This window comes from Phasianus colchicus, chromosome 3 (genome assembly GCF_987193195.1).
Source record: "Phasianus colchicus chromosome 3, bPhaCol1.hap1.1, whole genome shotgun sequence".
NCBI classification, from domain to species: domain Eukaryota; kingdom Metazoa; phylum Chordata; class Aves; order Galliformes; family Phasianidae; genus Phasianus; species Phasianus colchicus.
The window spans coordinates 55,141,943-55,161,937 of NC_143438.1; the positions used below are offsets into that span (position 1 = coordinate 55,141,943).

At 34.7% G+C, this 19,995-nt stretch overlaps 1 long non-coding RNA gene across 1 annotated transcript; it reads left to right on the forward strand.

The window, feature by feature from the left end:
* Positions 1-14,417: 14,417 nt before the first annotated feature.
* On the forward strand, positions 14,418-19,995 carry LOC116242199 (uncharacterized). The gene is made up of 2 exons (XR_004169686.2): positions 14,418-14,480; positions 18,318-19,995. It is a non-coding gene; the product is annotated as an uncharacterized LOC116242199 (long non-coding RNA).

Genomic DNA, 19,995 nt, shown 5'->3' on the forward strand with positions numbered 1-19,995 from the left:
CAGCCTTCTGGAAGATGCAATAGCCTGTGTATTCCATCTGGGAACAGAGCTTCAAAGAAAATCTGCTCTGCCAATGGACTTGAAGATCAGTAACAATAAAGATGTCTCTGATTACAATGCTATTTTATCAGACTTGAGATATGATATACCAATAATATAAACACAGTAGAGTTTATATACAAAGTGTTTCCTGATCCCATTGGATTATTATAAAAATATTTTAATAACTCTGCTCGGGAGATAAGTATAAATACTGGAATTATATAGCAAAACTCAGTCATAACACATTTCTTCAGAGCGTAATATTGCCTTAATGCACAAAATTGTAATTGTTATCACCAACTATTTTGTAAATCTTCAATAGTTGTTATAAAATGCAATAACTTAAAAGCTTTCTGCAAGGTAACTAATGATTATAACCAGCACAAGAGAAGTGATAGATGGTCAAATGTGGCAGCATGTTTCCAGCAAATAAACTTCCTATGCCAAATGAGAAAATGATTTCTCAGGGAAACTCTCTTAATATGGTGTAGTGATCCAAATCACTGGACAGCTATTTGCAGCATATTCACCTGAAATATGTGCTGAAGACATTGTAGGCAAAAACATATTTATCTACAGTCATGGTCATACAAGATGAGAAAATATATCTTAGGAAAATCTGTCCTTGTTTGAATATCTTTAACAGAGATGTGACAGTGGTTGATAATTAGAATTCTCTTGTCTGTAATAAACTTCAATAAACTAGCATCTATACCACCTTTTCTTTTTCTTTCTTTTTTTTCTTTTCATTCAGTAGGCATATGGCTATGCTAATATGTCAAATTCATTGATATCTGATCAGTAAGTTATAAACTCCATGCTTCTATCTACTTTTCCCTAACTTGACTACTTGTAATGTGTTGGAATCAAACCTAAAGGAGAACTACTATTCAAGTAAATAATGTTTTAATGATTAAAATTCTAAATGAGCACGAGCAACAACAAACAAGCATGTGTTATGAATGGAGTGTGTGCTAATAATTCTGAGTTAGCATCAACTGTTTTGTTCAAAGCTTATAATCTCAGTTACCTTCAAGTGCTACTTTGTCTTTTAATTTCTTCTTGTTTTCTGAGACAGAGATGCACAATGCTTTGCAAAAAAAAAAAAAAAACAAAAAACCACCATAAACAAGAAAAATAAAAATAAAACCAATGGTCTAAGGAAATTAGTCTTTTACACAGTAGACAGTTTTTAAATGTTTATGATGAGCTCTCATCAACTCTTCTAGGGCGCTTCTGACACCATTCCCCAGTAGCAGCAAGAGTGGAAGCAGTAATGTAGAATGGCTTAAGCAGTTGCAGCCTGCTAAGACTTGCCATTCCCACAGAAAATCCAAAGTGCCCCAAGTGTCTGCAAGCATAAGCAGGCAAAATAATCTGCCATTCTTCAATCAAAGCCTCTTTCTATACTACCTGCAATCTTGTGAATACCAAATGGTGACTTACATCGCTATTCCTCTTCCCCACTTTTCCAAGGTGGATTGAAAAGCAATTAGTAATGATTACTGTAGAATCCAAATGCAATTACAATGACTGACAGCTGGAAAACTGTATTCTGGCTCCTGTTATCATAGGTAAACATTTATTCAGTAATATTCTTCATTAATAACTTGTACTGTCTCCTCTCTACTATTTCTATGCTCCCATGCCTCAGAACTAAACCATGTGTTCTTCAGTTTTGACACCTGGATTTGAAGCATTAAGGGCTGAACAACCTATGTGTTAGAGCTGTGAAATAAAAGAGAATGGATACAGGTAATTAAATTTATTTGAATTTCCATTTCAGTAATGCCTCTAATTTATGCTCTAAATTAAACTATAGATGTACTTTTATGTTGTCAAACATACATCTTAGGGATTCAATAACTTTTATCTGTTTTTCCCCTGAATATCTTATTTTCACATTACAGCTTTGAAAAGTACTCTGATAGTTCCATTAGTGACAATTTTAACTGATAAATTTTAGGTGTTAAAGATATTCATGGTGGTACTATTGTTGGAAAATGTGAATATCTTGATAGATTCAAAGATGTGCAAAATAACTCCTGTGAGATCTTGGCTTTTACAGTATATCTTATTTATCTATTCGCAACAGTTGAACATTATTAATGTCACAGCATATGCTCATGGAAATATCGCCTTCTGTAAATGACACATTCTTTTCAGCCTTCAGAAATATAAAGAAACCGAGTCTACAGAAATCAGAAAACTAGCAGCACGATTGTACAGAATCAAGACTAAAGATATGTCTCAGGCTCAAAATGAAGTTCCTAATGAAAAATTAAAGGATTTTCAGTTCTAATGTTTTACTGTCTTAAATAAATTAACCACATGGAAAATAACATTACATAACTTTCTTAGACTTTATCAGTATTGAAATAGCATCACAAAAAAGAAAATAAATAGAAAATATATACTGTGAATACATCTGACATCTTTGGCCTCACTCTTACATGCTCCAGTTCATCCTGTTGTGCAATCATTCCTTACTCAGACCTTTTAAAAAGGTGAAATTGGTGCATCTGAATATTGCTGATTGTTCCTTTCTGTTTAAAGTGCAAGACAGAGTTGACATTCCTGATTTATTTTGCTCTACTACATTTGCTTATCTATTTTCAACTTTCTTCTTCTTACATTCATGACTTAGCAATCACAATTTCCACAACTCAAACTGAAAGAAAAGAATCTCCCTACACTAACAAAAAGCACTTCTTCAGAGAGCAATTTTGACTTTGTACTCAAAATTAAGTAAACTAGTATTAGGAAATACTATTACTAGCCCTGACTGCAAAAACTTAATTGCTTTTTTCCATTCATGTGTCAGGTCAAATTCTGACCACTCTAATTACATTAGCATCTATGAATTGTTTGTTTGGTTTTCACAGATGCTTTCTGTCTTATTCAGTGCATAAAATGGACAGAGCTTAATGAACAACAAACTAATATTTTGGTTTTCACTAATCATTCAAAGTCAGTTTCTGCTGCACACCATTAAAGTCCACTCTGAAGAGAGAATTAGTGAATCTCCTGGGTTTTGCTGTCATTCTCATCACTATGATGTCTGAACACCTCTGAAATAGCAATAAACTTGCTTTTTCAAGGTGCTGAAAAAAGACTGGGTATTGTACTTATTTACTGAGAGGGAACAGAACACAGAAGAATTAGCAGCAAAAACTGTCCACTCACATTTGGTATCAGTCAGGACTGCCAATGGTTTGCAAATCTGCATATGTTCAAGGCAGAACTCCCTCTGGTACCAGTCAAGAGTGGGCATGCTGGGGAAATTGCAGACAAATATCCTAGAAAGGATAAGAATTGCCCATAAAACAAAAATAGTTCACACTGGTGTAAGTAGACTCAAAGGAACGAACAAAACCTGTTCTTCAGTCATAACTCATCTTCTTCAAAGACAAGACTATCCTTCCTTTACCAGCAAGGGTAGGTCATTTGTGCCATAACATTGCATGCCTACAACGAAACATACATTAACTTTGCATACAGCTTCATTTTCTAAACAGCACTGTTTATCATCATGGGGTGAAGCCTACCCAAAAGCACTGCTTGATAAGTGAGATTTTGAGTGTGTCTGCTCAGCTCTAACTCAACAGATGGCTCAGGTAAGTGATGGAAAACCAAAGGAAGCAGAGAGAATTGTCATAGGAGAGGTTTTCTGTAAAAAAAAAAAAAAAAAAAAAAAAAAAAAAAAAAAAAAAAAGCATTATATCTGCTCAGATTTACAAGACTATTTTCCATGGAAAAGAAACAAACAAACTGTTATATAAAATCCATTTAACAAGTGTTTAGGCCAGAAAAATATTTAACAGGTGTTTAGGCCAGGAAATTAGAATCAGCAAATCCGGTAACAGCAGCTAATTTTCTTTCAATACAGACAAAATCAAAGAGAATGGCTTGGGATGGCAAGATGAACAACTATTGCGAAAGTAAACTTTTTTTTTTTTTTTTTTTTCTGAAAACACAAATTATTCTGAATGCACTTCGGAATAAGATATCCTTCTCTGAATCTTGCCTCACATGAAATCTTACGATAGTGTCATTCAAATGCAATACATTTTTGTCTATATTTTTCTCTGACCTCTTCATGTTGTTTTCTTTTTTTCCCCATCAATTTAACTGCATTTTTCACTTATCTGTCTATTTCAATATCCAAGACTAGTCCTTCTCTTAGGAACATCTTCTAAAACAGAATATTCTCTTTCCCCTTTTCTGAAATTGCTTGCTGCCACCTTTGCTGCCCAGAAGTCATTTGTTTCTTCTCTGCTAATGCATGCAAAGGCTCTGGCCATGAATTCCCAAGTCTCTCTCCAAGGTTTCCCTTATAGATGCATACAATATAACCTGCATTCCTATGTCCTGCTCATTCTCCTACCTTGTCCCAAGGTTTTTGTTTCTTACTAAGTAACAGAGAAATTCCCATCCTGTGCAATATAGAAATGAGGTCTCCATCAGCTTTTCTTTTTCTTTTTCTTTCTCTTTTTCTTTTTCTTTCTCTTTTTCTTTTTTTAATATATATAACAAGATGTTATATGAAGGAATCCTGAAATTAATGTCAATATTGTAACTTTTAAGCCATCAGCAGCCACTTCATGAGCAGTTGAAATCTCACAGGTGCTGAAGTGTAAACCTATCACTGGGCACCAAGGAAAAAAATTGAGGCAAAAGCTGCTATAGTTAAACTAAGGTAAGTTATTCCCAAAACTAATATTTCTCTATTTTAATTTTCCTATCATTATTGTCTTTCATTATTAGGAATAGAGTACACAGAAAAGAAATAAAGGTTTGAATATCCTCAGGTTTAAAGCCTTAAACACTGAAAGTCTTGATCTTCTTGTATCTTGAAATAGTAAAAATGGCAGAATACCCTTGCTTGTATGAATCTCATTGTCAAAAAATCGTCTAATTCAGTACTATTGAAAACCAATTTTGTCCAAGTATTTGGAGTGAAAACATCTCTCTCTCTCCCAGGAAATGATCACAATCCTGGTATTTTTAGTACACATTCAACATATGAAACTCACCAGGGCTTTCTAGCTTTCAGGAAAGAATAACAGACTTTAGATGCAGCTTAAATAAACATGAACTGTATAATGGGATTAGTGAAGATGTATCATCTCTCATTATTTGTTCCATGCTTTCTGTTTCTTGATGCCCTAACTTCAACTGGAAGTAAATCAGGGAGAGAAGCATTCTCCAGCAGGTCCCTGTCAGGGTAATAACAGTACAGATATTGACCATCCCATGTAAACAGCATTATGTACACTGAGGTGGAGAAATTAGGCTGCTAAATCTAGATTTTGCATTCTACTTGTCAGTTTGGATGAACTTAACCTGGAGTGTTGTAGCAATGAGCAATCTACTGTTCAGCTTCCATTTGCAGTAGCACCTCACTGAAGCCCACGTGGCTCTTCTCTTACGATTAGGAGCACATAAATAAGGTTGAACAGTAAAGATTTTGATTACTTAGATTACAACTCTATAGAGTTGTAAGTGTCATCTCAATGTCTGTATGAATGTAAGAATGCAAAAAGAAGACCTCCCAGGACTTCACAGAGAAAAGAGATTTCTTAGTGAGTTTCAAGGTGGGAATTCCTGAACAAGACTAGAATATCTCAAGATGTCTGTCTTGAGGAATGGCTTTGTGATGACCTGCATTTCTTTCTACCTCCTTTAAAACATCCTTGTTTCCATGGAAACAAAAACAAAGCCGAATCTGAAAGTGAATTTTACAGATGGAAGGAAAGCTGTTTGTTTAGTAGCTACATAAGTACAGTATAAAGAAAGCTCAAACATGCAAGCATGTAAGAAAGGATTTGCATAATGGCAGACAATTCTCATTATGAACTCAAAACATATTTCCATGAGAATATATTTTTACTAATACAGGAACCCTAGCATCTTGCTTTCTCGGTAAGTGACTCAAGTAGAGGGGAGAGAAAGAAGTTTGTGCACATCCTTAATCATTTCTTTAGTAGTATAAAGAAAGACCAACAAGAGTGTGGTGTTTTTTTGTAGGTCAGAGGGTGGTAGAAAGTAAATGTGATTCTAGAGAATCCAAACCTTTCAATCAGGAAACTGTGAACAGCTAAGAGAATCGTATGGTGAAGAGTGAAATGGGATCATGTCCAGAAGATAATCCTACCTAGGGAGAGAGAGAAAAAATGTCATTTTGAGATTGTGAGTATAATCTGTATGTGAGCTGTGGGTGCTAGTTCCATCCAGATACAGATGCACCATTGTGCACCACTGAACAGTAATCATCTAAAATATCACTTTCTATTCTGCATTTGAATTTGCTGCTGTGTAAATGTCTTGCACAGTCATAGCTTAGAAGCTGCACTACTTATTTGGACAGATTGCTGTTATATGACATTTAGTCACTTTCAGTTCCTCTGCATTCCCGATCCAAGAGACAAATGTAATTACACAGGAAATATGGACCACAATTTTTAGACAGATACTCACTGAATAGAGCTCAGTTGCCAATCAGTTTTGGATCTGTACTACCGAGACCAAAAATATTGTTCTTATCACCACTAACTACTCTACACATATACACATACACATTCACAAATATCTTTACTGTCTGTCAGGAAGCCATTAGATATTGCAGATGTCCATAGAAGCTAAATTTGAGCATAAGAAGCGCAACAGTGTTGATCAAAGTTAGAGAGCTAAATGCAAGGAAAAGCTAACACAATAGCATTGCTGGGGCTTGAGTGTCTTCTTTGATGGTGGCAGTTCTCTGATACTTTCCTGCAGCACACAGAGTCCCAGTGCGTGTCACTAGAGAGCAGAAACAAGTGTTGAATTCGGTAGATCCCCCTTAGAAGCCTGTTAATAAGATGATAAGGGCTAAGGAGTAACTGGCCACATTTGATCTTTAAAATGCTTCCCTCAGAGGAAGAATTTTTTATTTTTAAAATTAGTATAAAATTATGCAATGCAATACTTCTGGATGTTAAAAGACTTTCAAATTTTGACAGTCAGAGCCTAGCTTCTCTCTTTTGTTAGTCTGATAATTTCCAATCTGGGACATGGAAAATTGCACACACTTGATGTACACGGATTAGGCTTGTGAAATTAGTTTTCTTCTCCAGCACTAATCTAACATTGCAAAAAGTTACAGACAAGCTGTGGTGTTAAATGAGAGGATAAGAGCTTTTCATATTCCTCTTGAGAACTCTAGCAAGTAAGTGATCACCTATCTTTAATTAGTTTGTTTTATTAATTCAGCAAAAGGGCAGATTCAAATGAAGACACGACCGAAATCTCTGTTTCCATGGTTTTATTGGTGTTTTTGTAAAAAAATGTACAATTTTCTTTTAGAAGGAATAGTATTTTCTAGTATTTTCTTGTTGTTTTTTTCTCAGCCAAAAGAAGTTGAATTTTGTTACAAAATTGATATTTTTTTACATACTGTCACCCAGGTGGCATCCTCATTTTAGTCCATATATGAAAACATGTTCTTGCATGCTCTCTGGATACTAAAAATAGATTTTCATCCTGGACATTGCAACTGACAGTATTCAAGGGTAAAAATTATATAACATGTAAGAAATTGCCTTTCCTTTCAAAATGAAATGCAATTCTCAGTCAGTGAAGCTGTAACAGAAAATCATATTTTACAGCAGTTTTTTCATTGTTGCATTCTTCAATAAAAGTAGTTATCAGACTAATGTCTTACATCTATACAATTTGTTTTCCTTGACAAGTACTTTCCACACTCTTGGATGCATTTAGCAATAATTGCATTGCTTATTGTCAGAGCATTTTTCATTGTCAAATATACCAAAAAGAATAAACAACAGTTTCCAGGATTAGCAGTGCTATCACATCATTTTAAGTGAATTAGCTGATGAACACACTGCTATATATTTTGTCAAAAATCCAGCCTTTGTACAGGAGAGTTTAGAATACGATTAATAAAATATTGCCTACACCATCTCTCCCATTATCCTATCTTAAACAAAGGAATAAAAGAATCACTTATATATGTATTTAAAAATCAAATTTAGTGAACTCTGGCCTTTCAGCTATTCTGGGCATATCTTTCCATGCTGAAGCATGTGGTCAGATATAGAACAAAGTTATGGGGATAGAAGAAGGAAAATGAAGAGGGTAGGGAGAAAGAAAAAAATTGAACTGGTTTGCCAAATTTTACAGCAGGCAGTAAACAAAAAATTCTGGAAACAGATCTGAAGCTGTAACCATGTTCCTCATCCCTTCCTTCTGGTTCTATCACTATTGCTTGATTGACACAGTGACAACCTTGATAACAAATTTTCCTTTTCTCTTTCAAGAGAAGATTTAAAAACATTAGAGAAATAAAATCAAAACTCCCTGAGTGGACACAGTTTTATTCAGGCCATTGATTTACTGGACAAATATATATTCTTGGCTAGCAGGAAATTATACAAACAGTGGACGGTTTTCTTGAGCATTATTTGCAGCTCAGGCATTCCAGATTTATGGATCAGGCCTATCATTTTGTGACTAAGACTGAGGCTAATCTTTGAGGTCAGTTAATCTGGACAGCACAACACTGATTGTATGTGAGGCCAACTAATTGTGAGTTCAGCATTTGTAGTATCCAAAATTAAGAAACACGGAAATGCACAAAGCATTTTTATATAGACTGTATACAGATACCTAAAAGGATTTTTTGTGTTTAGTGTCCTTAAAATAAGACAAACAAATGCCAGATGAAGAGCACTTCAAATAGCTAATTGCTCTTCGGAATCACAACTGCACGAGATTTATAATTCTTGGAATGTTATGCAGCACTTTGTTTTCTACTGCACTGAAGTGTCTGAAAATGAATTGCAATCAAAGTTGTCTAGCTAGCAAGTCACAAACTGTTTCAATTCACCTACATGCATTTACTGTAGATTTACTAAAACTGTGTATAATGCATGGTTTTCTCTATGTTAGCTGGGAGATTTATGCACTACTGAGAGGAAATTGCCATGGATTAAATAAAGTGCCAAGTTAGTCAGGGAAGGTGGAAGACAGTGCCTCTGGAAAGTTTTATTTTGAAGTTAGTCCTACAGAGACTTTTATGCACGACATATTTGCAGCTCATGACCCCTTCTGGACTTAGGTACTTACTCATCATCCTTTTCAGACGTATGACAAACCTGATTAAATTGTCCTCTAAACAAGATTACAGTTAAATGTTTTTAAGTAGTGAGTACTGGAATGTTAATCATTAGAGCCCTGTATTATAATATTTATAATAAGAAGACAGTAAGAATTATATTTCAACAAACATCATCACCCTCTTCATGTATGTTGAAGTGGAGGATTAATTACAATGACAGCTCTTATTAAAGGTCCTTTTTGCTATACATACTAACATTAGTATACTTTGTAAGTGATCTTGGAAGTTTCTTTTTAAAAGAGAACTTAACTGACTTCAGTAAAATAGATTTCAATTCCTCTTGAATTTATACTATAAAAGTTTTGGGAGTAACTCTTAAAAAAAATTTCAAGATAGCTATTACCTCTAAATCTGGTAGAATATTTTACATATTTCACATCATTTATTTCATGTATCTTTTTCCACTTTCACTGTATACAATCTTTTTGAGTTCATACTGCTTTGTGGAGAATAGCTCTTGCTGTTCTTAGATAACATGCTCCCTAAAAAAAAAAAGAAGAGGATAAAGGGAATTGAAAGATTCAAAAAAAAAAAAAAAAAAATCAAAAATACCACCAGGTTTGCAAATTTCTTATTCATATGCAGTGACATATCACTATTAACATCACACTTCCATCAATGAATACAGAAGTATTGAACTGTCCTCTCATACTCCATGTTCTCACATTCTCCTGTCTAGACTTACTGTCTCTGTAGAAAATAGAGGGAAAACCTGCATCACGAATACCTGATTTGACCACAGTTCAACCAAAATCGTTTTTATGTTTTCCAAAAATCTGACTTACTGTTTTGCAAATAAATGGATAAAGATGAAAAAATATATATATTTTTCCATCTCCTAGACATTCTTCAATGAGACAGTGATTAGATTGGCATGTTGTTTTTCACTGTTAATGAATAAAAGAGCTGGCACAAGTATTACCAAATAGCTCAACAATATATATATATATTTTTTCTTCTTTTTTCTTTTTTCCTTAGTCTGGAAGTGGGCATTTCTTGGGTCAGCTGCAAATGGTATATACTTTCCACTAACTAACTTTAATCACATTCTGACAATATTCAATACAGCAATGAAATACAATGTCATAAATGTTCCCATTAAGTGTTTTGAATATTACCATCCCTTTGTCACTTTGGATAAGGTATGCAAATGGTCTTCTACAGATAGTGCATGTCGTACAGTTGCAACAGTTGTTAATTGTAGGCAAAAGCTACTTAGTTCCTAGCTAAGCAGATCTTTATGCAGCTTTCTGGTGTGGACTATTGCATGAGTCAAATTAGATATACAATTGAAACTTCAGTGAGACATTGTCTTCCTATAATACTCAGATGTGACAATTATCTGATCAGAGGGAAATGAATTGCATAAACCATTGCTCAGGTATGCACATTTTACAATGTTTTTGAAGTAAATCTCTCTTGTGTAAGTACATTGTCCTATTATGACAAAATTTTGTTGATTGCATGTGTATCATTACACTTCTCTGTAAAATTTGAGATTATCTTTGCACAAGAAAATGCACACATAATGTTCAGAATATAGATAATGATGTTAAGTACTTCCACTATACTTCCAACAAAAAAGAACCAGATAAACACTTGAAGTAAGCTTGAGTAAAAGTGGTTATGAAATAGTAGAGGTGATAATCCTTAAGAAGAAATTATAATGTTAAAAAAAAAAAAAAAAAAAAAAAAAAAAAAAAAAGGCCAGTAGATTTTGGGCAGGCAGACTTCAATAAACTCAGAAAATTGGCAGCACTCGGTTGGAAGCTTAGAAGAGAACTGGCAGGTTCTACGAATATATACAGAAATGATATTAAGGTCACAAGTTCACACTATCTCAACACAGAAAAATAAAATATTGAGAGATGAACTGGACTACATCATGAGTTCTTCTTTGACTTCAGAAAAGGAACATTTAAAAAAATAAGATACAGGGAATGAAAAGTAGGTTAAAGCAAATATGAATGTGGAGCATGAGAATGCAAAGACAAAGTGAAGGATTTGCTGAGGATATGTTAATGGAGGCAGTTAGTGGGAAAGGTTTATTATCTAAAAATGATGCCAGGGATACGTTTAATGACCAATTTTAATTTTTATTTTTTAAAATTTGTCCTTAAGAAAATGGTCACTTTTGATAAATCGACTTCTACAGTGAATTCCCACAATAAACATATAATAGTCTTCAGTAAATATTATGTTATATACGTGTTCCTTACGTTAAGAGATTTCAGAGAAGAAGGCTAGATAAATTTAAACCTAGGATATGTAAGACAGTGCTTGTGAATGGTGTCAGGAGCCTTATAGGCTATCTTTGAGATCTCACAGGCATCAGCAGAATAGAAGAGTTTTTTCTATTCTTTCTTTCTTTCTTTCTTTCTTTCTTTCTTTCTTTCTTTCTTTCTTTCTTTCTTTCTTTCTTTCTTTCTTTCTTTCTTTCTTTCTTTCTTTCGAAAAGAGGAAAGGAAGAAATTATAGGTCAGCCAATTTTCAGTACTATAAATGATCAAAGAACTATTTATGAGTCCCTGAAAGTGAACAAGGAAATGAGTAGCAGCCAAAATTAATTTGTCAATAACAGGTGTCAGGCCAATTTAATTTCCTTCTGTGACAGGCAACAGACCTTCTAGATAGAGAATACCTCTTGGATGTCATATATCTCAAATGTAGTGGAGCTCTTGACACAGATTCACAACATCTTCATAAGTAACCCATTTGATCTAAGGAAAAAAGTAACTGGAAATGTATTTGTATAGATTCAGAGAATCACAAACTCAGAGAACCACTGAGTTTTGAAGGGACTTCTTGAGATCATCTAGTCAGCTCCTCATGCTCAAGCAGGGTCAACAAGTACAGATCACTCAGTATCATGTTAAGTCAAGTTTTGAGTTTTTCCACATATGAAGACTACACAATCTCAAATTGTGTAAAAATCAAATCAGTGGAAACTAAGAATCAATGGCCACAGATTGCTTTGGCAGTACCGCTTACATGTGTTTCATAAGTTTTATCTTACCTGTGTATATATCATTAAAAATGCAATGTTTAGATTTCTGCAATGTTGGGATTTCAGTCAGTTATCATATATTAGGGACCTCAACAGACTTAAAAGGTGAGCCCGGGAGAATCTAACGAGGTTCAACACAGCAAAGTGCAAGGTTTTGCACTTGGGTCAGAGTAGTCCCAGGCATATATACAAACTGGAAGGAACAGTCCTTGATAGTAGCCCTGTGGAGAAGGACCTGGGGGTCTTGATGGATGAAAAACTTTATATGAGCCAGCAGTGTGCTCTCGCAGCTCGGAAAGCAAATGGTATCCTGGGTTCCATCAGAAGAGAGGTGGCCAGCAGGGACAGGGAGGTGATTGCTCCTCTCTACTCTGTCCTTGTGAGGACCCATCTGGAGTACTGCATCCAGATCTGGGTCCCCCAATGAAAGAAAGACAGGGAGCTGTTGGAGAGGGTCCAGAAGAGGGCCACAGGGATGTTTAGAGGGCTGGAGCACCTCCCTTATGAAGACAGGCTGAGGGAGCTGGGCTTGTTCAGCCTGGAGAAGAGAAGGCTACAGGGTGACCTCATTGCAGCATTTCAGTACCTAAAGGGAGCTGACAAACAGGAGGGTAGATAATGGCAGGACAGGGGGAAATGGTTTTCAGCTAAAGAAGGGAAGATTTAGATTGGATGTCAGGGGGAAGTTCTTTACTATGAGAGTGGTAAGGTCCTGGAACAGGCTGCCCAGAGAGGTTGTGGATGCCCCTGGAGGTGTTCAAGGCCAGGTTGCATGGAGCTCTGGGCAGCCTGATCTAGTATTAGATATGGAGATTGGTGGCCCTGTGGCAGGGGGTCTGGAGCTTGATGATCCTTGAGGTCCCTTCCAACCCAAGTCATTCTATGATTCTGTGATCAGAGGTGAGAACAGAAACACTATATTTTGAAATGAAATCTTTGATAAGAACTGTTTTTCCCTCTCTGCTTAAGTACAACAGTGTAGTCAGTATTTAAGAAGCATTAAATATTAAAAAAAGGATTTTAATCCCATTTACTATCTGATCTGAACAAAACATCAACTCTCTAATTTCTAAGTAATTCTATTATTTCCATATTTTATTCCTTTTTTTTTTTTCTTTTTATTTCTTAGGTTTATAGAAAATGTCTTCTCGTAAGAGGTACTTTCGAGGTTGATATTAATGCTATCAGCATCACTTCCTTGGAGTGAACAATGATTCATGTTTAAGAACTCAAGAACATTATGTTTCAGGAATTACTTTTTTTCCATTGTATTAGATTTGGGATGAGATTTGGGAAAAAGATTATGTACACTTACATTATAGAATCATAGAATCACAAAGTTGGAAAGGGCCTACACAATCATCTAGTCCAACTGTTAATATTGTATTTACTTTTCTTTAAAATAATGGATGTTTTCAAATAGAAATCATTAAAGAAGTAATGTAAATATTTCATGAAAATTTATCACATCCAGGAGAAGTGTAAGTGCTCTGGGCAAGTCACAACTGAATAAAGCATTCACATTAAATGCTAGGCATGTTAATTCTAGGATGCTAATAACTTCCCAGTCAACTCACCCAATCAATCAAATCACTCAGATCATTCACACCAGAGGTAATGCATATGACACAAATAAGACCCATTGAATAACTTGTTTCTCAGGCACTTTTTATGCAAAGACACAAATTTTTTGAAAGAAGGCTTTTGAAAGTGTGCCACAGAAATGAGCTTTCTTTGCCTGCTGGTTCAAAAACTAGCCAGCTGCTCCCAAAAGACATACATACTCATTCATATTCATTCCTATCCTCAAGACAAATGATGTCAGAGATTTTATTCATTTCAGTGGACCGTTTAAGTAGAAGTGTCTTAAGTACTTCTATGCAATTAAGAGTAGACCAGCTATTTCCATCAGATGCTAAGTGTTTTCTATTGCAAAGAACTGTAGCACTGTGGAGCATACTCAGCATTAATTACAGTTTACGCTGAGATTAATCTGTGCAACTTGGTGATTGCCCATTGTATGGCAACTGTTGAGTCACAGCCTGAACCACTGATTGAGACCCAGGGGAAGGACCCAGTCAGTCCTGAGAGCACAGGTGAAGGCAATTCAGCTGTGTTACAGGTAGGGTTGGAGCCTTGCTCCACCTCTCTTAGACCTCATTTAAGGGCTGACTGCCACTGAGGAAGTAACTCTTTCTTGAGCTTTTTTCTTGGTGAAGCTTTCCTCTGCAAATCTAGGATCTTCTGATACAGGTAAGCAATCTTCCTTTTCTTTATGGCAACTTTCTATTGTGCTGGTTCTTCTGTTATCACATCTTTTGTGTAATGCCTTTCCCATTGTATTGATCTGTCTAATTGCCTCACTCATAAAAATATTATAATTGGCTTTAAAAACTTCTTGACAATTTCAGGTACCAGCGTAGCGTAGTAGCTTTGGCAGTTCTCTGCTTAGAATAAAGGCTAGATGGTAGGGTGAGTAGTATGTACCTGCATCTCTAATGCTGATAAGCTTTCAAAGCATGTATTTTTGACATATATTTCCATAGTTGGAAATGCATTTTCCTTTTCTAAAGGAAGTTACTGAAACAAAATCCAAAGTTAACAAGTTCATGGATGTCATAGGGGCCTCCTACCAGCTTCTAGTAACTGTCTGAAAACAAGAAAATACAACTTGACTAGATTCTCATTAAAAGTAGGTAAGTCTGTGAGCATGTACAAAACAGTTGTAACTAAATGCATAAATACAACTGAACTCTGTAAGTCTATCAGATATTGTTGCACATTTGCCAAATAAATTGCTATTGACTAATTGAATGTCTGCCGTGGTCAGACAGATTGATTAAATTTGTAGAGATTTCAGCAATTATTTTTCTGTGAGAGTAACTCAATAAGATTTCCATTATTTTTTTTATTAAATATAGTATATTTTTAGCCTTCAGATCTCACACAACATATATGTTAAACTGTAAATGTTAGCAGTGTAACAAGTTGGAAAACATATGCATGTAAAAATAAAACAAGATGTTTTCCACGCTACTTTAAATCTCTGATTGAAATCTTCTGTCGTGTTTATCTAGGATCCTATTTCATCCTTCCACAGGTATAGTCAATTGTTATCTTCATCTTAGTATTGTACGTTACACTTTGCTGCTTAGCATAGCTGTTCAATGCTTGGATTTAAAAAAAAAAACAAAAAAAAACAAACAAACCTTTTTTAAAGTAGAGGTGTGTATAAAATAAAATGTGCATACTTCTTTGCATTTATTAGTATACTAGCAGAAGCGGTGTCTGCTATTTAATAAAGAACTTAAGATGATTTTCCTGCTGAATCAAAGTGGGGAGGAGATAGATCTGTTGCAGATGGATGTAAAATATTAGTGCATTCTTAACTGTTTTCCATTCACAACAAGCAAATGTACTTACAGGCCAGATTACTACTATTTTTTTTGTCATATGAAACATCAAAGAAAGAATAAATAAAATTGTAAGTAAATACTTCAAGTATACTTGTGGACACCATCTTTTCTTCATTATGTGCATGTAAGCAATGAAACTAAATTTGAATTTGTATTTAACTGAGAAATTCCTATGTCTCTTCTTTATTGATGACAATGTCCTTTTTTATCAGCTTTCCTTATAGAAGGGTCAAGAAGGAAATAAGAATTCCCAGAAATGCTTTTTGTAGCTTTCCATCTTGGATATAAGAAAGTTTAGTCAGATTCATCCAAAATATAGACGTATAATAGTATACATATGTCACTTTAAATAGTATGTCTCCTGGAAAATAACATTGCTTGAATTTTGAAATGGATATATAATTGATACCTGATGAAATAGGTCTTGATAATCTACAATGACAGTGAGAAAGCATGTTTGTAACTTGCTGTTACTCTGAGAGAAGCTAAAACTGGAGGCTGAACAGAAAATGCTGATAAGGATTGTTAGTGCCTGGGAATAATTATGGAGTCTATAATTTTTAATCTCTAAATTGACCATTTAGGTAGCATCAGAAGGACTGAAGTCTGCTTAATGAGAGTTGCTGATGATTATCTTCATGCTATTTCTAATTTTTCAGGTGATCCATTCTGATCACCTCAGCTAAGGAATACCATCAAAAAAGGAAATATATTAGTATATTAGAAAATTACTGGTGAACAGACAATCATGTGAAAATTGAATATTGCATCACATCAGTTATCTAAACAAAGAACAGTATATAATCACTCTTTAGAACTGGGACTTTGTCTTGATAACTCATCGATAATTAGAAGATTTTGTTCAAAGAAGTCTTCACCTAGGTAGCCACAAACTATATACACTGCAAACAAAACCTAGCCACTATTATACTTCTGATCAGCAGGTTCAAAAGTCAAGGCTTATATTACTAAAAAGCAGTAAATAAGTGATGAACAAGATGGTAAATTATTCATCAGTCTAAATCATCTACCTATTCATCCTAATAGAAACACAAATTACCGTGTCATAAGGGAAAACAACCCTCTACTTTTAATAAACTCAGGTTCTCATGGCAAAGAAAAGCTAAAATTATACTGGAAGATGATTAACTGATGTCAGGTGATTAGAAGTTATTTTATTTCTTTCATTAGATTTAATTAATTATGATATCCATACAAAGAATCTTGATGTTTAAAATGCTTAACTGAATTTACAATACAATAATATCCACAGTGAAATTAGCAGAGATGAAAATGATTTCTACTGATAGAAATATTTAAATGCAAATTTACAGGAGGAGTGCTTGGTAGATACCATAAGGCATACACATTCTCAGAAGTCAGAAGGAAAAAATGAATAAAGACAACCAAATCAATATGGTGGGGAAGTTGCAGAGAACACAGAGAATGTGTCTGACAGAGAAGGAAATAAAAACAGTGATATAAAACAGAATAGAACAGTAGAGAATTTTTAAAGATTAGTGTGTCCTAAAAACCTAAATACATTACATTGAGGGAGTAACCAACCGGAATGAGGTTTTAAGGGTGAATAATGAAGCTGGAAGGAAGGAAACATTATGTGGCAGCACTTTGGGTACAAAGGTGACATATTTTAAAGTCAAAGAGAAAACAACTTCAATCAAACTATGGAGAAGACAGGATATGTATTTTATAATACATAATTAGAGAGAAATGAATAAGTGACAGCAAATATGAAGACCAGAACTGGCAGTGAAGATAGCAAATAGGTCTCCCCAGTTAAATTTACTGGGGAATTACTTCTGTGCATCTAATGCTCTATCTTGCAGGCTTTCTCATGTGGTGTATGAGAAGTATGAATTTATTTCAATATGTTCTAGGAGAAAAACAAGATCAGTTCTGAATTGTACAGCCAAATCAAATTTAAAATCTGGATCTAGTTCCTAGGAAATATTAGTGAATAATTGCAAAATGAGAATTCACTAGAAATACATACTGATTAAGTGTTAATATGCTAAGGAATTAATTTGGGTGTAAAATTCTAGTGAGCAGAAAAAATGTGGGAGAAAAAGTTTATTAATTTTGAAGTTAATGAGGGAATAGCAAGAAGGATTAGAGTTCTTAAGTTTTCTGAATGATCTTACGTTTGTGACCTTTTTAAAACCCTAAATATTTTTCAAGGATCTTCCACGTATTTCTGTGAAAGAGTCCAAGTACCTGGCCATACACCTACACACACTTTGCTGCTGGTGAGAGAGAGTGTCTCAGGGATCATCCTTCAGGGCAATGCTTAGGATTCCTTGAGGGCAATGGAATTTGTGTGTACTAAAGATGAACATACAGGGAACACAGTGAGCCACAGGACTTCCTTTTTAAAGTTTGTTTTTTATTCCAGCCTTAACACAAAAGATGGAAAACTTCATAGAAATGTCTTTCCTGTAAGTTCCATAAAATTGTATTGAGGAGAAGATAAATTATATTGACTCAGCCCTTATGCATTTTAATACATTCCACAATAGGTTTCCAGATCTAAATCTTTAAATCATATTCATCTGAAGTTTGTTAAGGTCAACTTACTGTAACTTATGCACTATCTCACCATGTGGAAGAATATTCTATCAGAATTAATGAGTGAGCTCTTGTCTCTTTCCTTCAGCCATTTTATTCAGAAGTCTCATCTATTACGAAATATGCAGCAGAAGCCATGAGAAAACCTATATGTTACTGAATATCTTCTAATGTCCTGACTTTGTTTTGCTCTGCACTGTGCAGAATTAAAATTACTTGTGACCTCAAGTGCACCCTTGATATTTGTCAGTGCTGGAGAAAAGAACCGTGGCCCTTGGAATGTGTTCTGGATCCTCTGTGTAGAGCTGTGCTGCATTAAATCACTCAAGATTAGCACTGTGATAGCTTTTGTGACATTTCATCTGCCTACGTTATGAGATTCCTCCATACAGCAATCCTCAAGGATTCTTTCATCAACTGAATTACATTGCCACATCATGTCTGCGCTGTTTTGACCATCACAGTTGTTCTATTTATATTTTTCTTTTAATGTGATTGATGCAGATTCCCCAAATCATATTGCAAATAGGTGTCATAATTTATGTTTCTGATGATAGAGATCAATGGTGCAGCAAAAATTATGCTAAAAAGTATCCAGCTAATAAATTTCCCTGTTCACATATTATACGTGTCCTCAGTCAAGGATGCTTGTACGTTTTAGATTTGAAGATGTTGATGACTTCTCAGGCAGCCAAATTTACATAAGATTATAAAAATTTATGTAAGATCATTAAAATTACTTGAAATTATTATCACACGTAGGCCATCTAATTCCATGAAGTCAATGCTCCCTTGAGCCAAAAAGTGTGATTCTGCTCATGCCATTTTTCTTAGATCTGTTGTTCAACAAATTTTATATCATACATACTCTACAATGAAGAAAAGTCAGACTGATTTTTCTGCTTAGTCCCTTTATCTTCATCAGTCAAAGAGATCAGAATAACTGGCTTGTACCTACCCAAGCAGTCCTCAGAGAAGGAATGCCCTGATGTCTATCATGCAATAACTGATTTCATTCCCTTGCTCACAGGTGGAAACTGCTAACTAACAACTTTAAAATCTTTCTCCTAGGCTCAAGTAGAATGTTGGGTATTTTCTGACAAACTTGTGTAAAACATCTGCTTTGCCACTCCCAATTTGTTAGCTTTCACAACTGCATACTCAGTGATATTGAAAGATGTTTGTCACAGGTAATTAACTTAACTTTGCTATATACCAGTTATATGCTTTAACGTGTATTTTTTTTTAAGCTTTAAAAATAATAGTTGATATGCTTTTCTCATTTTGAAACCTTTTTAACCAGGATCATGTTAAAGACACGCAGGCTTTGATCTTGCACAGTCTTCAGCTCTCTAAACTTAAGTTGGTGAGAATTAAAAATATTCTTCACTGTACAAATTCAATCCTCAAATATGTTTATAGCAATGCCTTAATTCTGCTCTGGTGAATTACTGTGATTTCACAACTAGTAATTTAAAAAGCTATTTTCATGGAACTGTGAAATTAGTTGTTTTGCCTGAGTTTATCATATAAAGATCAATGTCACAAGGGCCTTAATTGTTGGAAATCTTGAAAATTACATGATGATCTGAAGCAATTAGGCCAGCTTCCACTTGAAAGTCAGATTCTGCATTCTCGTAATAGTTAATGCATCAACATTTTCTTCCCTAAATAATGCTTACTTTGATACTCTTTCTGCTGTACTCTGTGGAATTGTTACTGCCTATATATTGTACCAGGTAATAAATATTCCATGTTTTTTGTTA